The 19895-nt window shown below is 47.4% G+C and overlaps 1 protein-coding gene across 2 annotated transcripts in view; it reads right to left on the bottom strand.

Annotated features, from left to right (window-relative positions):
- Positions 1 to 19895, bottom strand: part of LOC145362284 (RAC-beta serine/threonine-protein kinase) — a 109343-nt gene that overhangs the window by 58659 nt on the left and 30789 nt on the right. The window contains exon 2 of one of the 2 annotated variants that reach the window (XM_080218372.1): positions 5314 to 5388. The gene's annotated coding sequence lies outside the window, so the exon portion shown is untranslated. The remainder of the gene's footprint in view (positions 1 to 5313; positions 5389 to 19895) is intronic. The other variant, XM_080218371.1, reaches the window with a different exon arrangement.

Here is a 19895-nt window from a genome sequence, read left to right as displayed (position 1 = left end):
TTTCATTAACTATGGAGGCTGTACAGCATAAACTGAGGCATCTCCCAATTAACAGTTGGATCAATGGTTATAATATCCCTACAGTGCAGAGGGAGGCCAATGGGCCCATCGAGTCTGTACTGACTCTCTGAAAGAGCAGCCTACCCAGACACTATCCCCCGTATCTAACCTGCTAATCCCCCAACCTACACAAAGTTTATTTGTTTGTGTCACAAGTAGGCTTTCATTAACATTGCAATGAAGTTGTCAAAATCCCCTAGTTGCCACACTCCAGTGCCTGTTCGAGGACACGGAGGGAGAATTTAGCACGGCCAATGCACCCTAACCAGCATGTCGTTGGACCATAAGGGGCAGTTTAGCACGGCCAATCCATCTGACTTGATATCTTTGGACACTAAGGGACAATTTAGCATGGCCAAACCACCTAACCTTAGGGGTTGGTATAATTTTGTTTTTTTAAAAAGGATTTAGATGGTCACATGGGTAAGATGGTGTAGAGGGATATGGGCCAAATGAAGACAATTGGAACTAGCTTCTGGGTTAAAAAAAAGGTGGCACAGACAAGTTAGGCCAAAGGACCTGTTTCCATGCTGTAAATGTCTGTGACTCTATGATAACTATTAGCAATTTAGTACGGCCAATCCACCTAACCTGTACATCTTTGGACTGAGGGGAAACCGGGGCATCGGGAGGAAACCCACGCAGATGCCGGGAGACAGACACCCAAGGCCAGAATCGAACCTGGATCCCTAGAGCTGGGAGGCAGAAGTGTCAACCACTGTGCCACCATGGTGTTGTGGATCCACCTAGATATTGGACACAGATGATCCAGAGTGCCAGTCTCCTCTTCCTCACCCAAGTTAAAAGTCAAAGTGGACGATCAGTTGCAGGAAAGGGAAGATGAAAGCCAGGCCGCGAGAAGGACTTTGTGAGAGGTTTCTTAGGCTGGGGGAACTAGTGGGACACGAGGTTAAGGAAGAGGGTTCCAGGGAGTTGATGCAGCTGAATGCTGCGCCACAGTGATGGGAATAAAAAAGGGAGAGGAGATCAGAGCACTAGATTAAGCTGCCAACAGGGATTGTTAGTGCATGTAGAACACACTGAGCACAAAGCTTTAACTGGCAGGGAACACTGTGAAAGTGTACGCCGAGATTGCGGCAAGGTTACACAATGTACCCCAGGATATAGAAAGCCCAACCAGGTTACTGATGCTCCTCAAGAAAGGGGATCTGTGACAATACCAACATCAAACGATTGACTTTTGAACACAAAGTCAGGCATTGGTGTTTTAAACCAAACAGTGCTGCCACCTCCCATGTACATTTTCCACAGTCCATGTTTTTTTTTCATTCATTCGTGAGACATGGGTGTCACTGGCTGGCCAGCATTTACAGCCCATCCCTAGGTGGAGGCAGTTGAGAGTCACCCACGTTACTGCGTGTCTGGAGTTACATGTAGGCCAGACTAGGTAACGATTTTCTTCCCTAAAGGGACATTAGTGAAACAGTTGGGTTTTTCCGACAATTGACAATAGTTTCATGGTCATCAGCAGATACTTAATTCCAGATTGTTTTTAATATATCAAATTCAAATTCCACCATCTGCTGCGGTGGGATTTGAACCCGTGTCCTGAGAACATTAGCTAAGTTTCTGGATTAATAGTCTAGCGATAATGCCATTAGGCCATCCCCTTCCCCTACAGCGTCAAGTAGCTATTCACCCTCCATTAATTTCAGTTTGTCCACACCCTTGTTGCCCACATCTTTTACCACACCAATCTCCGCAAACATGTGCTCGCTGGCCTACTTTGGGTAGCGGCTTCCCACTCCCAATGACTGAGTTCTCATCCTCTTCTACACATTCCACCATAGACTCCCCAACACCGGCACTTCCATACTGAGTGCTTTACCTTTGGAGATCTTAAACTAAGGCCTGTCATTTTGGAAGAGGGTAAACACAGTAAGAAGTCTCACAACACCAGGTTAAAGTCCAACAGTTGGACTTTAACCTGGTGTTGAGAGACTTCTTACTGTGTTTACCCCAGTCCAACGCCGGCATCTCCACATTTTGGAAGAGGATCAGGGGAGTTCTCCCTGGTGTCCAGGCCAATACCTCACCGGATGACTAAAAATAATGGAACCTTCATGGTCAGTACAGGCTTGGAGGGCCGAAGGGCCTGTTCCTGTACTGTAATTTTCTTTGTTCTTTGCAGTGTGCAACATAGCTGCCTATATTACAACAGAGTCTATATACCACATTGGCTGTAAAGTGCTTTGTGGCACCGAGGTTGTGAAAGGCGCTACATTAATACAAACCTTGCATTTCTAGTTCCAAGCGGGGTACCACAGGGATCAGGGCTTGGGCCCCAGCCACTCACAATATAAATATATGCATCAACAATACGGCTGAGGGAATCAAATGTAATGTTCCCAAGTTTGCTGACAACACAAAACTAGGTGGAATTGTGAGTGGTGAGGAGGATATTAGGAGGATACAAACGATTTAGACAAGTTGAGTGGGAAAACACAGGCAGATGCAGCACAACGTGGACAAATGCAAAGTTATCCAATTTGGACAAACAGAACGGCAGAACACTAGTTAAATGGTGATGGATGTCCTTGTACAACAGTCACTGAAAACAAGCACGCAGGAAGGCAAATGGTATGTTGGCCTTCATTGAGGGAGCGTCTGGGGTGCAGGAGCAAGGATGTCTCACTGAAGCTTTACAGGGCCTTTGTGAAACCACATCTGGAGAACTGGCTGCCGTTTTGGTCTCCTTATCTAAGAAGTGATATACCTGCCACAGAGGAAGCTCAGCAAAGATTCACCAGGCTGATTGTTGAGATGACAGGATTGTCGTATGAGGAGCGATGGGGTTGACTGGGACTGTATTCACTGGAATTTAGAAGGTGAGGGGGAAATCTTATTGAAACATAAATTTCTGACATGGCTGGACAAACTGGATACAGGGGTGTTTTCTTCTCTGGCTGGGGGCGGGGGTCTCTAAAACAATGGGTCACAGTCTCAGGATATGGGATTGGTCATTTATGAACAAAGAACAGGAACAGGCCTTTCGGCCCTCCAAGCCTGCACCGATCACGTTGTCCTATCCAACCAACCGTTTGTATCTCTCTCTATTCCCTGTCTGTTCATGCATCTGGCCAGATAAGTCTTAAATGTCGCTAATGTATCTGCCTCAACTACCTCACTTGGCAGTGCATTCCAGGCCCCCAACACCCTCAAAAAAAAAAGACTCCCCCCCCCCCCCCCCCGCCGTATATCTCCACTGAATCTTGCTCCCTTATCTTGAACGTGTGCCTCCTTGTAATTGTCATTTCTGTCCTGGGAAAAAGCTCCCAACTGTTCACCCTATCTATGCCTCTCATAATTTTAGAAACTTACATCAGGTTGCCCTTCAGCCTTCATTTTTCCAAGGAGAACAATCCCAGTTTATTCAATCTCTCCTCATAGCTAATACCCTCCGTACCAGGCAACATCCTGGTTAAACCTTTTCTGTCCTCTCTCCAAAGCCTCCATATCCTGGTCCGAGGTGAGGGGAAGCATATTCACTCAAGAGGCTGGTGAGCCTGTAGAATTCTCTGTCACAAAAGCTGTAAAGACCAAATCACTGAATATATTTAAGATTTCTAAACTGAAGGTGTTTAGGTGGATTGGCTGGCCATGCTGAATTGCCCCTTAGTGTCCAAAGATGTGCAGGTTAGGTGGATTGGCCATTGGGTTACATGGATAGGCCGGGAGCGTGGCATTGAGATGGAGGATCAGCCATAATCACATTGAAAGGTACAGCAGGCTCAATGGGCCAAATGGCCTACACCTATGTCTCTAATTCTCTGTTTTCAATCTGAAACAGAGCACTCCGGCCTTTCAGGGATGATGTTAATGCAGCATGGCGAACATCGCAGTGACACTATCAAATACAACCTCCGCTGCCCCTCCCGGCACACCACTTCAGGCTTCACAATGCAAGAAAAATCACATGACAGCTGATGAAGCCCAAAGGCATTTGAGCCACAGAATCCCTACAGAAGCAGGCCATTCGGCCCATCAGGACTGCGCCTACTCTGACAGAACAGCTAATCCAGGCCCTCTACCCCAGCCTATCCCTGTAATCCCATGGATAATCCAACTAACCTGTACATCTTGGGGACACTAAGGGGCAATTTCGCAAGGCCAATCCACCTAACCTGCACATCTTTGGACTGTGGGAGGAAACCAGAGCACCCAGACGAAACCCATGCAGACATGGAGAGAACATGCATACTCCACACACAGTCACTCAACCCAGGAATCAAGCCTGGGTCCCTACAGCTGTGAGGCAGCAGTGCTAACCACTGTACCACCCAGGTAAAATGTGCCCACTGCAAAGGCCCAAATGTGCCAAGAGAATTCCGATTGCACATATACAAAAAAACTCAACTCCTGCCAATCCTATCCTGCCAACCACCCCGCCTCCCCCCCACCCACCCACCCCACAATCTTGCTGGAATAAGCAACTTTTCCTTCAGTTCAGCCCCCCACCTCTGAAGGGCAAAGTGGACTGGCAAATGAGCCAATAAAGGCCTTATTACCTCTTGGAAGCCAGGTTGGGTGCTATCCAGGTAGGATGGTGAGAGCTGGGCACCGGGTGTATGAAGCAGTCTCCTTGGTTTCTAGTGGCCTTAAGCGCCCCCAGCTTCGAGAAAGGAAGTGGGCGAGGTGTGTCAATGTTCAACCCAAAATGAAAGGGACAACAGTCTGGAACCAAAGACTCTAGGATAATCAAGATGTGGATGCGGTGGTGGGTTTTTGTTCATTTGTTTTTGGGATGGCATGATGGCACAGTGGTTGGCACTGCTACCTCTCAGCGCCAGGGACTCAGGTTCAATTCTGGCCTTGGGTCACCGTCTGCATGGAGTTTGCATGTTCTTCTCGACTCTACATGGGTTCCCTGCGGGTACTCCGGTTTCCTCCCACACTCCAAAGATGTGCGTGAGGTGATTTGGCCGTGCTAAATTGCCCCTTAGTATGGGGGATTGGCAGGGTAAATACATGAGGTTACGGGGATAGGGGCTGGGTGGGATAGTCAGTGCAGACTTCTGCACTGTGGGGATTCTATGTGGTCATTGCAAAGCCAGCATTAGTTGTAGAGTGATAACATAGGCGTCATCCATAACCATGTTTGGACACCAATGGATCCTTGTTTGCAGGGCAGGTAGGCACAACCCAAGGTCGCCTGGCACAGGTGATGGGTTGCCGATCTTGGCCAAGTCAGCTAGGAAATAATAATAGAGATAGCGGAGAAAGACTGCTCACCTACCTCCTCAAGGCTGAGCTAAGGAGCATTCGCCCACTCTTTCTGTTGGAGAGTCGTGAGTGATGTAGACAAACCTAAAATACAAAACAAAAAATTTACAAACTTGGTTATGCTTGGATTTTTGCCCATAGGGATAGTTCCAGTTATTCAACACTACCTGTCCACGCCTGCTAATACAGTAAGAAGTCTCACAACACCAGGGTTAAAGTCCAACAGGTTTATTTGGTAGCAAAAGCCACAAGCTTTCGGGCCTCTGACCCTTCTTCAGGTGGGTGGAGAGCTCTGATCATCATGCCTGCTAATCACCAGTGAACACCAACGGGTTATTCTTATTCATTCATCGGACATGGGCATTGCTGGATGGGCCAGCATTTATTGCCCATCCCTAGCTGCCCTTGGAGGGCAGTTGAGGGTCAACCACATTGCTGTGGCTCTGGAGTCTCGTGTAAGTCAGACCGGGTAGGGACAGCAGGTTTCCTTAAAGGACCTTAGTGAACCAGTGGGTTTTTTCTGACAATCGGCAATGGTTTCATGATCATTCTCAATTCCAGATATCTAAAATTGAATTCAAATTCCACCATCGGTCGTGGCGGGATTCGAACCCGGGTCTCCAGAACATTAGCTGAGTTTCTAGATTAAAACTCCAGCTATAATACCACTAGACTGTCACCTCCCCAGTTTGACTGTACAAGCAAAGCCACTGATGCCCTCACCAAAGATTGTACGAAGTGATTGGGGCACTGAGAGGAACTAGTGTGATCATTGTGGTTGCAATTGGCTAACCTAGTCTTTGCAGCCTCTACATACAGAGAGGGTGGGACCTCTGACATATCATGCTTTGCACCAGAGCGGATGGTGCTCTGCTCACTAAACCACCGGGGGTTAAGGCTGAAATACAAAGCCAGTGCCAGACTGAGGGATTGCTGCACTGTTGGGGGTGCAGTCTTTCAGATGAGATGCTGAACCAAGGCTCTGTCTGCCCTCTCGAAAAGTAGCAAGGAAGTTCCCCAGGGGGGTATTAATCAATCAATATCACTGAAAACCGATAATCTGTTTGTTACTTCATTATTGCCTGTGGGAGCTTCCCTGGGATTCTTTACCACTTCCCACTTTAGAGGAACAGCTATACCAAAGTGCTGTGGGGTGTGGACGGTGCTACATAAATGCAAGCTGGACTTTCTGCACCTTAGGGTGCTCTGGTCAGTTCAAGATTAACAGGTAGCACTCTTAGAAGGAAGATGTTTGGCTCCACACACCAAACAAGACGCTCGATGCCATCCAGGACAAAGCAGCCCGGCCTGACTGACATCCCACCCGTCACTGTAAACATTCACTCCCTCCACCATCGACACACTACAGCAACCCAACCAGTCATCTGTGGCAGCAGCTTCCAAACCCACGACCGCAACCATCCCGAAAGTGGGGGGTGTCTAGAACTAGAGAACAAAGTCTCCAATTAAAGACTAGAACAGAGAAGGAATTTTGGTATTCCAAATCTTTGTGAATTCTCTACCCCTCGAGAACTGTGGATGCTTCTTCATTGAATACAATCAGGCAACACCTTTCAAACCCATACTGCTACTGTCTAGGAGGACAAAAGCAGCAGACACATGGGGCACACCATCATCTGGAAGCTCCCCTCTAAGTCACTCATCATCCTGATTTTGAAAGTTTACTTATTTGTGTCACAGGTAGGCTTACATTAACACTGCAATGAAGTTACTGTGAAAATCCCCAAGTCGCCACACTCCAGTGTCTGTTCAAATACACTGAAGGAGAATTTAGCATGGCCAATGCACATACCAGCACATCTTTCGGACTGTGGGAGGAAACCGAAGCACCTGGAGGAAACCACGCAGACACATGGAGAACGTGCAGACTCGCACAGACAATGACCCAAGCCGGGAATCGAACCAGGTCCCTAGCACTGTGAGGCAGCAGTGCTAACCATTGTGCCATCTGGAAATCGTGACTGTACTTATCCATTCGCGACCATTTGGATCACCTGGGAGATCACAGGCCAGAGGTCAAACCTGTGACCTTGCTGATCCACATAACTCAGCCTACAAGCCCGGGCAGCCCTCACTGCAGGTTGCACCGGAGCCCCCTCCACACAGACACTGTCCCGAGCCAGGAATCAAACTCAGATCCCTGGTGCTGAGAGACAGCAGCGCTAACCCACTGCGCCAGAGTCAAAATCCTGGAACAGCAAAAATCCTCCCGAACAGCATAACCGACACCACAATGACTGCAGCGGCTACAAGGTGAAGACTGAGCACCACCTACTCATGGGGCAATTAGGAATGGGCCAGCTCCTGTGAAAGAAGCTTTTTAATAAAGGAAGTATACTCTGCCTGGATTCCCTTGATGGTTCGATTAGCTTACCCAGTAAGTAGATAAGCACAAGAGCTGGACAATCCCAAGTTCCAGTCCTTGGTGTGCGGGCAGCAGGCAGGTGCAACACTGGTACCCAGCCCTGGCCACTGACCGCACTGCAGGTGGTCAGATGACCAGGTAAGGGTTCAATCTGGGTCAGTAGCTCTGCCTCCCATGGGTGAAAATCTGCCAACGCGCGCTGTCTAGACTGACAGGATGAGGAGCAGCCATTCAGGGCAAGCTGCCAAACAAGAGTCCCAGGGGCTGTGGAGCAGCCAGAATAAGTAAAATAAAAAGGGGAGGGAAAAAAGACACACACACACACACACAACACACAATTCTGAGAAAGAAAAAGAATAGACTAGCACGCGGTTGGTGAAACGTTTGTGCAGGTTTCTTCTCAAAGAGCTCACAGCTTGACACTAAGTCCGGTAAATAACCCACAAGAAAAACAGAAAGGTACACCGCAGTAATCACGTGTGTCCCAGATCTGTTTACACAGAACAGCTACTCAAAATAAGCTGGCTGAGAGAGGAAACAGTGGTGGCTGTATCAGTGAGGGGGGGGGGGGGGGGGGGGGAGAGCAGGGAGTGAGAGGGGAGGGGAAGAACAGGGAGAGGGGGAGGGGGAGGAGGAGCTGGGAGAGAGGGAGGGGGAAGATCACTGGGGAGAGAGGGGGAGGGGGAGGAGCAGGGAGTGAGGGGGGAGGAGAGAAGGGGGGAGTGAGGGAATGATACAGCTTCCCCCACCCTCCTCCCCACTGATCAGGTGTCTGCAATCCACCTCTCTTTTATAGGATTGTCGACAGACTTCCTGCTTCAGCAAGCGGAATAACATACTCTCATCGGGATTCCTAGTAACTGCTCGATACATGGGACCATTTTGGGGAGGGCATGTGGATGATGAATGTTTTGTTTATTTATTAATGACACGAGTAGGCTTACATTAACACTACAATGAAGTTACGGTGAAAATCCCCTAGTCGCCACGCTTCAGCGCCTGTTCAGGTACAGTCAGGGAGAATTTAGCACAGTCAATGCACCTAACCAGCACATCTTTCGGGCTCAGAGGAAACCCATGCAGACACAGGGAGAACATGCAAACTCCACACAGACAGTGATCCAAAACTGAGAATTGAACCTGGGTCCCTGGCGCTGTGAGGCAGCAGTGCTATCCTGTGACTTGAAACAATTGGGCAACCAGCCCCAAAATTCAAGTGTTTTATCAGCTGACAACCAGCTCTTTAAACAGCATTTCACCCAGTTGCTTCCTCACCTTTGTGCAGATAAAAATGCCAGGCTTCCTTTCCTCTTTGTTCTGCCTATACACCAGTGCAGCACCGAGAGAATGCTGCATTGTCAGAGGCGCCGCCTTTTGATTTAAACTGAGGCTCCATTTGCTTGCGCAGGTGGATGAAAGAAATCCCATGGTGTGATTTCAGAGAGGAGCTGGGGCAGTTACCCTGGATGGGATATCTATCCTTTAACCATCACAAAATGAAATTATCTTCTCAATATAACATTGCTCTCCTCGCTGTGTGCAAATAGTCGACCGCCATTCCTACTTTACAACAATGACTTCACCTCAAAATGTTCTTCACTGGCTGTGGTGCTTTCAGATATCCCGGGGTGTTGAAGGGCGCCACACAAATGCAAGGCTTCTCTTTTACGATTGATAATATCGTTCCTCAGCGGAATGTATTTCCCGTTTACAGCACTGACCATCGGGTAAACCCCATTGCCCAAGGGCAAAGGGCTAACCATACACAACTCCACTCCTCCCTGTTCCATCAAGTCTTCACCCCATATACCACACCCTTCTCCCCCCTTTTCCTGGAAACTTTTTGAGTTGCAGTGGACAAAGGTTTCACTCTAAGCCCTTTGGGGAGGACTGCTGTTGTGTCTCCAGTTCTTTGTAGAGCCCTCACCAGCCACACATACAGGCCAGACCAAACTGTGCAAAACACTCAGACCATCCTGCTCCACTTTCAGACCTACCTGCTGTCACCAGGACTCAAATTTGCATCTTCACCATGCTGTCCCTTCCTCCATCTGTAGATCAGCATGCCTGCCTTGGAATCCAGGAATACCTGTGACCCAGTGCAGTTCAAGAATAACAGGCATGTCCATGGTGACATCTTAAACCCACAACCCTGGCTTACACACTCCCGTGCCCCCCTCCCCACCATTTACGCCCCTCAGCCCCACACACACATCCCCCAATGGGAGAGAGAGGTGGATACTCAGCGACAGAGAGCCCTCGCGCATCAGTCACTGAAAGTAAGTGCGCAGGTATAGCAGATAGTAAAGAAGACAAATGGTATGTTGGCCTTCATTGTGAGTATAGGGATAGGGATGGGGATGTTCTTCTATAATTGTATAGAACATTGGTGAGGCCACACCTGGAGTATTGTGTGCAGTTTTGGCGTACGTATCTGAGGAAAGATGCCCTTGCTATACAGGGAGTCCAGCGAAGGTTTGCCAGGCTGATTCCTGGGGTGGCAGGCCTGTCATATGAGGAGAGACTAACTCGGTTAGAATTTCATTCACTGGGGTTTAGAAGACTGTGAGGGAATCTCGTAGAAACTGATAAAATTCTAATAGTGTTAGATAGGGTAGATTCAGAAAGAATGTTTCCAATGGTGGGGGAGTCCAGAACTAGGGGTTCATAGTTTGAGGATAAGGGGAAACCTTTCAGGACTGAGGTGAGGAGAAATTTCTTCACGCAGAAGGTGGTGAATATGTGGAATTCAGTACCACAGAAAGTAGTTGAGGCCAAAACATTGTCTGATTTCAAGAATAAATTAAAATAGTTCTGGAGGGCTAAAGGGATCAAGGGGGGAAATCAGAATATTGAATTTGATGATCAGCCATGATCAAAATGAATGGTGGAGCAGGCTCGAAGGGCCGAATGGCCGCCTCCTGTTTCTTGTTTCTATGTTAAGGTGCTGACAAAGGTATTTTTTTTTAAAAGAGAGTTAGATCATAGAACCTTACAGTGCAGAAAGATGCCCTTCAGCCCATCGAGTCTGCACCGAACACAATCCCACCCAGGCCCTACCTCCATACCCCTACATATTATACCCATTAATCCCCCTAACCTACGCATCCCTGGACACTAAGGGGCAATTTCTTAGCATGGCCAATCAACCTAACCCGCACATCTTTGGACTGTGGGAGGAAACCGGAGCACCCGGAGGAAACCCACACAGACACGAGGAGAATGTGCAAACTCCACACAGACAGTGACCCGAGCCAGGAATCGAACTCAGGACCCTGGAGTTGTGAAGCAGCAGTGCTAACTACTGTGCTACCGTGCCGCCCATGACCCAGTTTTGGGTCTCTACCTCCACACAGGTTCTGGCAGTGAATTCCAAACACCCACCATCCTCTGCATAAAATAATCTCTCTCATGTTGCCTCTACACCTACTGCCACTTATCTTGACTCTATGTCCCCTGGTTGTAGAATTCTCCGCCAAGGGAAACAATTTTATCATGCCTGCTCTCTCTCTTCTGATAATTTTGTACACCTCCATCAAATTATCCCCCAGCCTTCTTTTCTCCAAGGAAAATAACCCCAAACTATCCAATCTCTCCTCGTAGCTACACTTTTCTAGCCCTGGCAAAATTCTTGTAAACCTCGTCTGCACTCTCTCCAGAGCAATTACATCCGTCCTGTAATATGGTGAGGAGAACTGCACACAATATTCCAGCTGTGGGTTCACCTGTGTTTTATACAGTTCCAACATTATATCTCTTACTTTTATACTCTATACCTCTGCCAATGAAGGCGAGCATTCCATACGGATAGGCAATGGCTTAGTGACGTTATTGCTAGATATTAATCCAGAAACTCAGCTAACGTTCTGGGGACTCAGGTTCGAATCCCGCCACGGCAAATCTGGTATTAAGAATCTACTGATGACATGAAACCATCGTCGATTGTCAGAAAAACCCATCTGGTTCACTAATGTTTTTTTAGGGAAGAAAATCTGACGTCTTACCTAGTCTGGCCCACATGTGACTCCAGAGCCACAGCAATGTGGTTGATTCTCAACTGCTCTTGGGTAACTAGGCATGGGCTGTAAATGCTGGCCAGCCAGTGATGCCCATGTCCCATGAACGAATTTTAAAAAATGCCTTCTTTCCCACTTTGTCCATTTGAACTCCTTTAGCGACCTGTGTATTTGTACCCCAATGTCTCCAATGTGCAGAGGATGATGAATGAGCATTAGGTCCAGTCTTACCACACCCGTCACATCATTCTCCCTCCTGGAAGACCCTTGACAGACAATGAACGCACTTATGGTGTCCACGTCAACGTCCTTCCTGCCAATTTAATCCCAAGTAGGAATTTCAGTCTCACATCACTGCCTCACGCGAAACTAGGCCCTGCTGAGATCCAAACCTTTCACCAGTGAATGGCTTCCTTGCTGTGCTCAACTCCTTCCATAATCTTCGAATCCTCCATTTGATCATCCTTCCTTCCCCCTCAAAAGAGAAGAAACCCAACTGTCTGGATTCAAGGCCAACCCAAAACAGAGGAATCCCAGAATCCCTACAGTGCAGAATGAGGCCATTCAGCCCATTGGGCCTGCATCAATAACAGACCCAACCTGGCCCTATCCCTGTAACCCCACACATTTACCCTGTTAATCCCCCTGACACTAAGGGGTAATTTAGCATGGCCAATCCACCTAACCCGCACATCTTTGGAACCAGAACACCCAGAGGAAACCCATACAGACAGGGGGAAAATGTGCAGGGGTAGAGGGAGAATGATGCTATAGGAATTGTTCAGTCAGAGGGCTGGTGCAGATACAATGGGCCCAGTGCGTTCCTTCTGCATTATAACAATGAAGTAATTCAGTTCCACAACTTGTATTTAAAGAACATCTTTAACTTATTCACAATATTTCCCTGGGCACTTACTTGGAGCTTAATCAGTCAAAATTCAAATGCTAGTCACAGAGGTGTCGGCACAGGCGGCTGGGAATTCAGATGAAGATATTTATTTTAGAGACGCACAATCTCCACCCAGAGGATCTCTATAGTGTAGGTGGCCATTCGGTCCATCAAGTCTACAACAACTCTCTGAAAGAGTATCTTTCCCAGGCCCAACCTTCCTGTCCTAACCCCAGACATTTACCGTGGCCAATCCATCTAACCTGCACATTTTTGGATATTAAGGGGCAATTTAGCATGGCCAGTTTACGTAACCTGGACATCTTTGGACTATGGGAGGACACCAGAGCACCTGGATGAAACCCACACAGACAGTTGCCCAAGGCTGGAATCAAACCCGGATCCCTGGTGCTGTGAGGCAGCAGTGCTAACCACTGTGCTTTCCCCAAGCAGTTTAAACAATGGATTACACAGAGCTGTGGGTTCGAGGCCCCTCTTTTCAGGATGCAGGCCCATTATCCAAGCCTCTGAGATACTAAAGGACTGCTGCACTGTCAGAGGTGTCAAACCATGGTCTCACCTGCACATTGAAGTGGTTGCAAAAGACGCCTGCACCTTTCCTGTGGATTGGAAAAAGGCTAATATAACACCTGAGCTCAAGAAGGGAGAAAAGGAGAACATATAGACCAGTAAGATTAATATCTGTTGTTGGGAAAATCTTGGAATCCATTCTGAAGGAAGTATTAATGGGGTATTTGGAAAGTCAAAACTCAATCCATCAGAGTCAGCATGGTTTTATGAAGGATAAGGGGTTTGACTAAGTTGCTAGAGTTCTTCAAAGATGTAACCCACCCACCGGGCGAAGAAACAGCTAGTTCCAAAAGCTAGTGGCTTTTGCTACCAAATAAACCTGTTGGATTTTAACCTAGTGTTGTGAGACTTCTTACTGTGTTTACCCCAGTCCAAACCCAGCATCTCCATATCACGATAACCAACTGAAAGCAGAGAGTGGGGATAAATGGTTCTTTTTCTGTAACTAAGTTGTAAGCTGTAGTATGTCACAAGGTTTGGACCTAAGGCCACAACTATTTGCAATCTATAAATTTGGATGTGGGGATAGAGTGTACTATAGCCAAATTTGCAGATGACACTAAAATAGGCAGAAAAGCAAGTTGCAATGAGGAAATAAGAAATGTACAAATGAATATGGATAGATTAGGTGAGTTGGCCAAGATTTGGCAGATGAAGCTTACCATGGATAAGTGAGAGGTTATCCAATTTGGTCAGAGGAATATGAAGGCAAATATTATCCAAATGGAGAGAAATAGCAAATTGCTCTGGTGCAGAGGGATCTGGGTGTCCTCATGCATGAATCACAAAGATAGTATGCAAGTGCAGCAGGTAATGAGGAAGGCAAATAGAATTTTGACATTCATTGCCAGGAGTATAAAAGTAGGGAAGTGCTTTTGCAACTTCTGAGAGACTGCATCTGGAGCGCTTTGCAGGGTTTTGGTCTCCTTATTTGAGGAAGGATGTAAATTCATTGGAGGTGGTTCAGAGAAGGTTCACCAGATTGATTCCAGGGGATGATAGGCTTGTCTTGCAGACAGAGATTGAGCAGTTCCTAAACTGTTTAACAGTTCCTAAACTAAAATTATACTCGCTGGAGTTTAGAACGAGAAGAGATCTATATGAGGTAGACAAGCTGCTAAAGGAGATTGACATGGAGGGGGTGTTTCCCTTGGTTGGGCATTCTAGAACGAGAGGCCATACTTTTAGGTGAGGCTGGCAGACTTGAAACAAAATGAGAAGGAATGACTTCACTCAAAAGGTGGTGAATCGGTGGAATTCTCCACCCTAGAATGCAGTGGACACTAAACACATTTGAGGAACTGGATAAGTTTTAATTCACAGTGGGATGAGGGGTTGTGGGAGCAGGCAGGAAGGGGGAGAAGGTCGACATGAAATCAGCCATGATGGAATTAAACGGGTGAGCAGGCTAAAGGGGCAGAATGGCCTACTTCTGCTCTTCGTTCTTATGTCCTTTCAAAGAGAAGTCAGGGATTCTCCCCAAATCCTGAACAATGTTTGTTCCCTCACTTCCCCAATAAACACCACCCAAAAATAGGCCAAAGGGCCATTCATCACATCCCTCATCTGTGCCCACATAACAAGGACGGTACTTCATTAGTTGTGCAGCACTTGGGGGGGGTGCCTCGAGGACATATGATGCTTTATAAATGAAAGTCACTGTTTCTGTCAGTTTGAATTGGAAAACCTGTTAAGTAGAGACCATCTTCAGTCATTGGATCAAAGAATTGTTTTGGAATGGAAAAGAGGCCATTCAGCCCATCAGGTCTGCGCTGGCTCTTGAGTGAGGGGTCGCCTCTCTATACATTCTCCCTTTTCAGAAACAATCCAATTCCCTGCTGAATGCCTCAATTGAACCTGCCTCCACCACACTCTCAGACAGCGCATTCCAGATCTTATCCATCATGAACATGTTGATACTATTTATACATTAGAAAAATGACTTCTGCACACACCTCACGTCTACAAAATGCTACTTCCCATTACACTTTTTTCTTGTTCTAAATTCACATGTTCACATTTAGAAAGCTGTCCCATTGTGTAGGGTACAGCAGCACTGCGGTACCCTGGCTGAGTGAGCTTGAGTTCACAGAATTCCCACAGTGCAGAAAGAGGCCATTCGGCCCGTTGAGCCTGCACTGTCAACAATCCCACCCAGGCTCTGCCCCCTTAAACCCACGTATTTACCCTGCTATTCCCCCGAGACTAAGAGGCAATTTAGCATGGTCAATCAATGTAACTTTTTTATTCATTTGTGGGACATGGGTGTCGCTGGCTGGGCCAACATTTATTGCCCAGCTCTGGTTGCCGAGGGCACTTGAGAGTCAACCACGTTGCTGTGGCTCTGGAGTCATCAGGTAAGGGTGGCAGACTTCTTTCCCCAAAAGACATTAGTGAACCAGATGGGTTTTTCCAACAATCGACAATGGTTTCATGGTCACCTGTAGATTCTTAATTCCAGATTTTTTTTGTTGAATTCAAATTCCACCATCTCCTGAAGCGGGATTCGAACGTGGGTCTTCAATGGCACAGTGGTAAGCAATGCTGCCTCACATCACGAGGGACCCAGGTTCAATTCCTGGCTTGAGTCACTGTCTGTTTGGAGTTTGCACGTTCGCCCTGTGTCTGCGTGGGTTTCCTCTGGGTGCTCCAGATTCTTCCCACAGTGGGAAAGACATGCTGGTTAGGTACACTGGCCATGGTAAATGCTCCCTCAGTGTACCAGTGCTGGAGTGTGGCGACTAGGGGATTTTCACAGTAACTGCATTGAAGAGTTAATGTAAACCTGATTGTGGCTAATAAATAAATAAACTTTAACTCAGAACATTAGGTGAGTTTCTGGATTAAAAGTCTAGTGATAATACCACCAGACCATCATCTCTCTGCACATCTTTGCACACTAATGGGCAAATTAGCACGGCCAATCCAACTAACCTGCGTATCTTTGGATTGTGGGAGGAAACCGGGGCACCTGGAGGAAATCCACGCAGACACGGGGAGAACATGCAAACTCCACACAGACAGTGACCCAAGGAACTGAACCTGAGTCCCTAGCACTGCGAGGGAGCACTTCTAATCATTGTACCACCATGCTATCAATGCAGTTGGGGAATTTAAACTCAGCTTGTTAACTAAATCTGGAATTAGAAGATCGTAGCAGAAATGGTGATTATAAAACCACTGGATTGTTGCAAAGACTCACCTAGTTCACTTCCCAGGGAAGAAAATCTGTCATCCTTACACAGATAAGGATCTGACCTACACAGTAATCCAGAGTGAGGCTGGCTCTTAAAAAAACCCATCTGGTTCACTAATACCCTTTAGGGAAGGAAATCTGTCGTCGTTACCTGGTCTGACCTACACGTGACTCCACAGCCACAGCAATGTGGCTGACTCGACTGCCCTCTGAAATGGCCGAGCGGCGCACTCAGTTCAAGGGTAATTAGGGCTGGGCAATAAATGCTGGCCCAGCCAGCAATGCCCATGTCCTCCAAGGAGAAATAAAGAGAAGGGTGACATGAGAGAGGAGGACAGCAACTCCAACACAGTGTCACCACCTGATCGAATAATGATTTTACAACTCAGACATGCGGCTTATCAGGCTCAGTGGTCTCCACTATGAGTAGGAGTGAGGGCTCCATGCTCACTCCAGAGACACCTGTACAAAAAATCTAGACTGGCATTCCCACTGCAATATTGAGGGAATGCTGCACTGCTGGATGGAAGTATCTCTTTCCACGCTATCCCAATACATGTGACAATAATAAATCAAATCAAAAGGACAGCACAGGATCCATCTGAAATTTATCCCTCATATAATGGGTGGCGTGGTGGTTAGCACTGCTGCTTCACAACACCAGGAATTTGCAATTCCGGCCTTGGGTCACTATCTGCGTGGAGTTTGCATATTCTCCCCGTGTCTGCGTGGGTTTCCTCCGGGTGCTCCGGTTTCCTCCCACAGTCTGAAAGACATGTTGGTTAGATGCACTGACCCGAACAGGCGCCAGAGTGCGGCGACTAGGGGAATTTCACAGTAACTTCGTTCATGTAAGCTTTACTCGTGACTAATAAATTTAAAAACTTTAAAAACTAAAAGCACTGCACTGCGTCACGTACACGTTGCTGATTATGGGAGCTTGCTGTGCACAAATTGCTTTTCCTACGTGATAAGAATGGCCACATTAGCTGCAAAGCGTTGCGGAACGCGCCGAGATCACAAAAGGGAGAGGGGGGGGCTTTATAAAATCTTGTTCTCTTTTTCCTTTCAACTTCTGCGAAACTAATTTATCCAAGTCTCAATTTGACAATCGAAGAACTGGACATCTTGGATATAAGAAAGCAGAAGGAACTAGGGAAGCATTTTTAAATAATCTGCAAATGCTCACGGTACCCGCAAGAACCCCCGCCCCCCGGTTAAGAGAGTTTGGCCCCAAACGGGGCAATGGGTCGAGTGTGAAGGACCCTGAACCCAACAGCGTCAGGTCCAGCGTTCACTGCGCGAGTTCTGCTTTCCCAGGTTGCTGCCCGACCCCAGGCCACCGGTCCAGATTCCAAAAAGCGCACCACACCCACGGATCGTCTGCAAACCCCCACTCATGGAATCCCTGCTCTGGGGGTGGGGGGAAGAGAGGGGGCGCCGACAGCACTAAGAGGTCCACAGGTTTATCCTGAGCAGGGGAAAAGAAAAATCACCTGGAAGAGGAAGTTGAAGTTTTTTTTTTAGAAATTCGCTCTTATTTACTGCAATGTCAGGTCAACTAACCCCTCCCTCTCCCACCATAAGGTGCTCATGACAATATTTACAGATAAATACGCAGAGCAACGATCGACTTTGTTTCCAAACAATGATGTGCTTGAATTTTTTTTTGCAATAGAGGGACAACAGGTAACGAAGCCACATCTAGAATCCACCTTGCAACCTCCCCCCACCCCCCAGGGACAAATGCAGACAGAGTCTGAAGCCGAATTTCAATTTGCTGCCTGGGATCCGGCCTCAAAGGGGACGGGCTTTGCTTTCACATCCCAGTACGTTCATCCAAAGCACAAAGTCACATCCAGCACCTCATTACAGGGGAACACTAATATAAAATGGCGCAATTTCCAAAAAGAGCTGCAGAAAGATGGTGGGACAGGTACAGAAAGCTGTTTGGTACAGCTACAGCATTCTGGGGCTCTACAATTAGGGGCAGAGTGTGAAAGTATTTAGAAGAGTGAGAGGAGAGCTCACAGAAACTTACAAAATTCTAACAGGGCAGATTCAGAAAGGATGCTCCTGATTGTGGGGGGAAAAGGGGTGATAGTTTGAGGATACGGGATAAATCTTTCAGGACTGAGAGGAGAAATTTCTTCATCCAGAGGGTGGTGAATGTGTGGAATTCACTGCCACAGAAAGTAGTTGAGGCCAAAATGCTGTGTGATTTCGAGAAGAAATTAGATTTCGCTCTTGGGGCTAGATGGATCCAGGGATATGGAGGGAAAGGGGGAGGGAGGTATAACGATATTGAATTTGATGATCAGCCATGATCAAAATGAACAACACAGCAGGCTCGAAGGGCCGAATGGCCTACTCCTGCTTCTAGTTTCTACATTTCTAAAGGCAGAAAGTCACGCTGGCCCTTGATAAATCTTGGCTTGGACCTTAGAAAGAAAAAATGACTTGTATTTATACTGCACTTTTCACAACCTTATAGCCAATTAAGTACTTTTTTGGTGGGTCGGTTTAGCTCAGTTGCTTGGCCAGCTGATGCCAACAGCACGGGCTCAATCCTCGCCCTGCCTGAGGTTATTCATGAAAGCTCTATCTTGTCAATCTTGTCCCTCGCCTCTGATGTGGTGATCCTCAGGTTAAATCAGCACCAGTCAGCTCTCCCCCTCCAAGGGGAAAGCAGCCTTTGATCATCTAGAGCTGTGGCGACGTTACATTTCCCTTAGCTATTTTTTTGGAAGTGTAGTAATGCAGGAAGCAGCAGCTAATTTACATACAGCAAGCCCTCACTAAACAGCAAGGCGATAGGATCGGATCATCTGTTTTTGTTGACGGAGGGATAAATATTGGCAAGGACATCAGGGGTAAAGCACCTGCACTTACGCAGAATAGTGCTGCGGGATCGCCTGCAGGCACCTGGGGCTCACTAGGACACGTGCAGTAATTCGAAAGGTGGCGTCTCAGACAGTGCAGCATTCCCTCGGTGCTGCACGGGAGTGCCAGCCTGGAGTTCTGTGCTGAAGCTCGGGATCTGGACCTGAACCCGGGATATTGAGGGGCATGGGAGAGAGTGTAATCTGGTGGCCAACTCTGGGCATCACATTTCAGGGCAGATACCAAGGGCTTTGAAAGGGTATTGGAGAGATTTCTCCAATTAATACAAGAGGCTTCAGCCTCTGAAGGGACTAGGGAAGCTGTACTCCTGAGGGCAGAGGAAGTTGTAGGAGAATTAATAGGGATATTCAAAAATATGATGGGTGTTGGGTGAGGCAGTGTTTGCACTGGCAGGCACAGTTGGTCACCTGCGGAAATGGATTTCAGATAGTTGTAAGATAAAGTGAAAGCTACTTTGTGCAGTGAGGCATGGTGATCCGGCACAGCCTGGATGGACGGTGGAAGCAGCTTCAATAACATCTTTCAAAACAGAACAGGACATCAACGGTGAAAGGGCGAGGGAGTGGAACTAATATGATAACTTGTTCAGGTGTCATGATGGGCCAAATG

This window comes from Carcharhinus amblyrhynchos, unplaced genomic scaffold, assembly GCF_965287045.1.
Source record: "Carcharhinus amblyrhynchos unplaced genomic scaffold, sCarAmb.v2.hapA scaffold_37, whole genome shotgun sequence".
NCBI classification, from domain to species: Eukaryota; Metazoa; Chordata; class Chondrichthyes; order Carcharhiniformes; family Carcharhinidae; genus Carcharhinus; species Carcharhinus amblyrhynchos.
The sequence above is the reverse complement of the archived record's forward strand: the minus strand, read 5'-3'. Positions and strand labels throughout refer to the sequence as shown.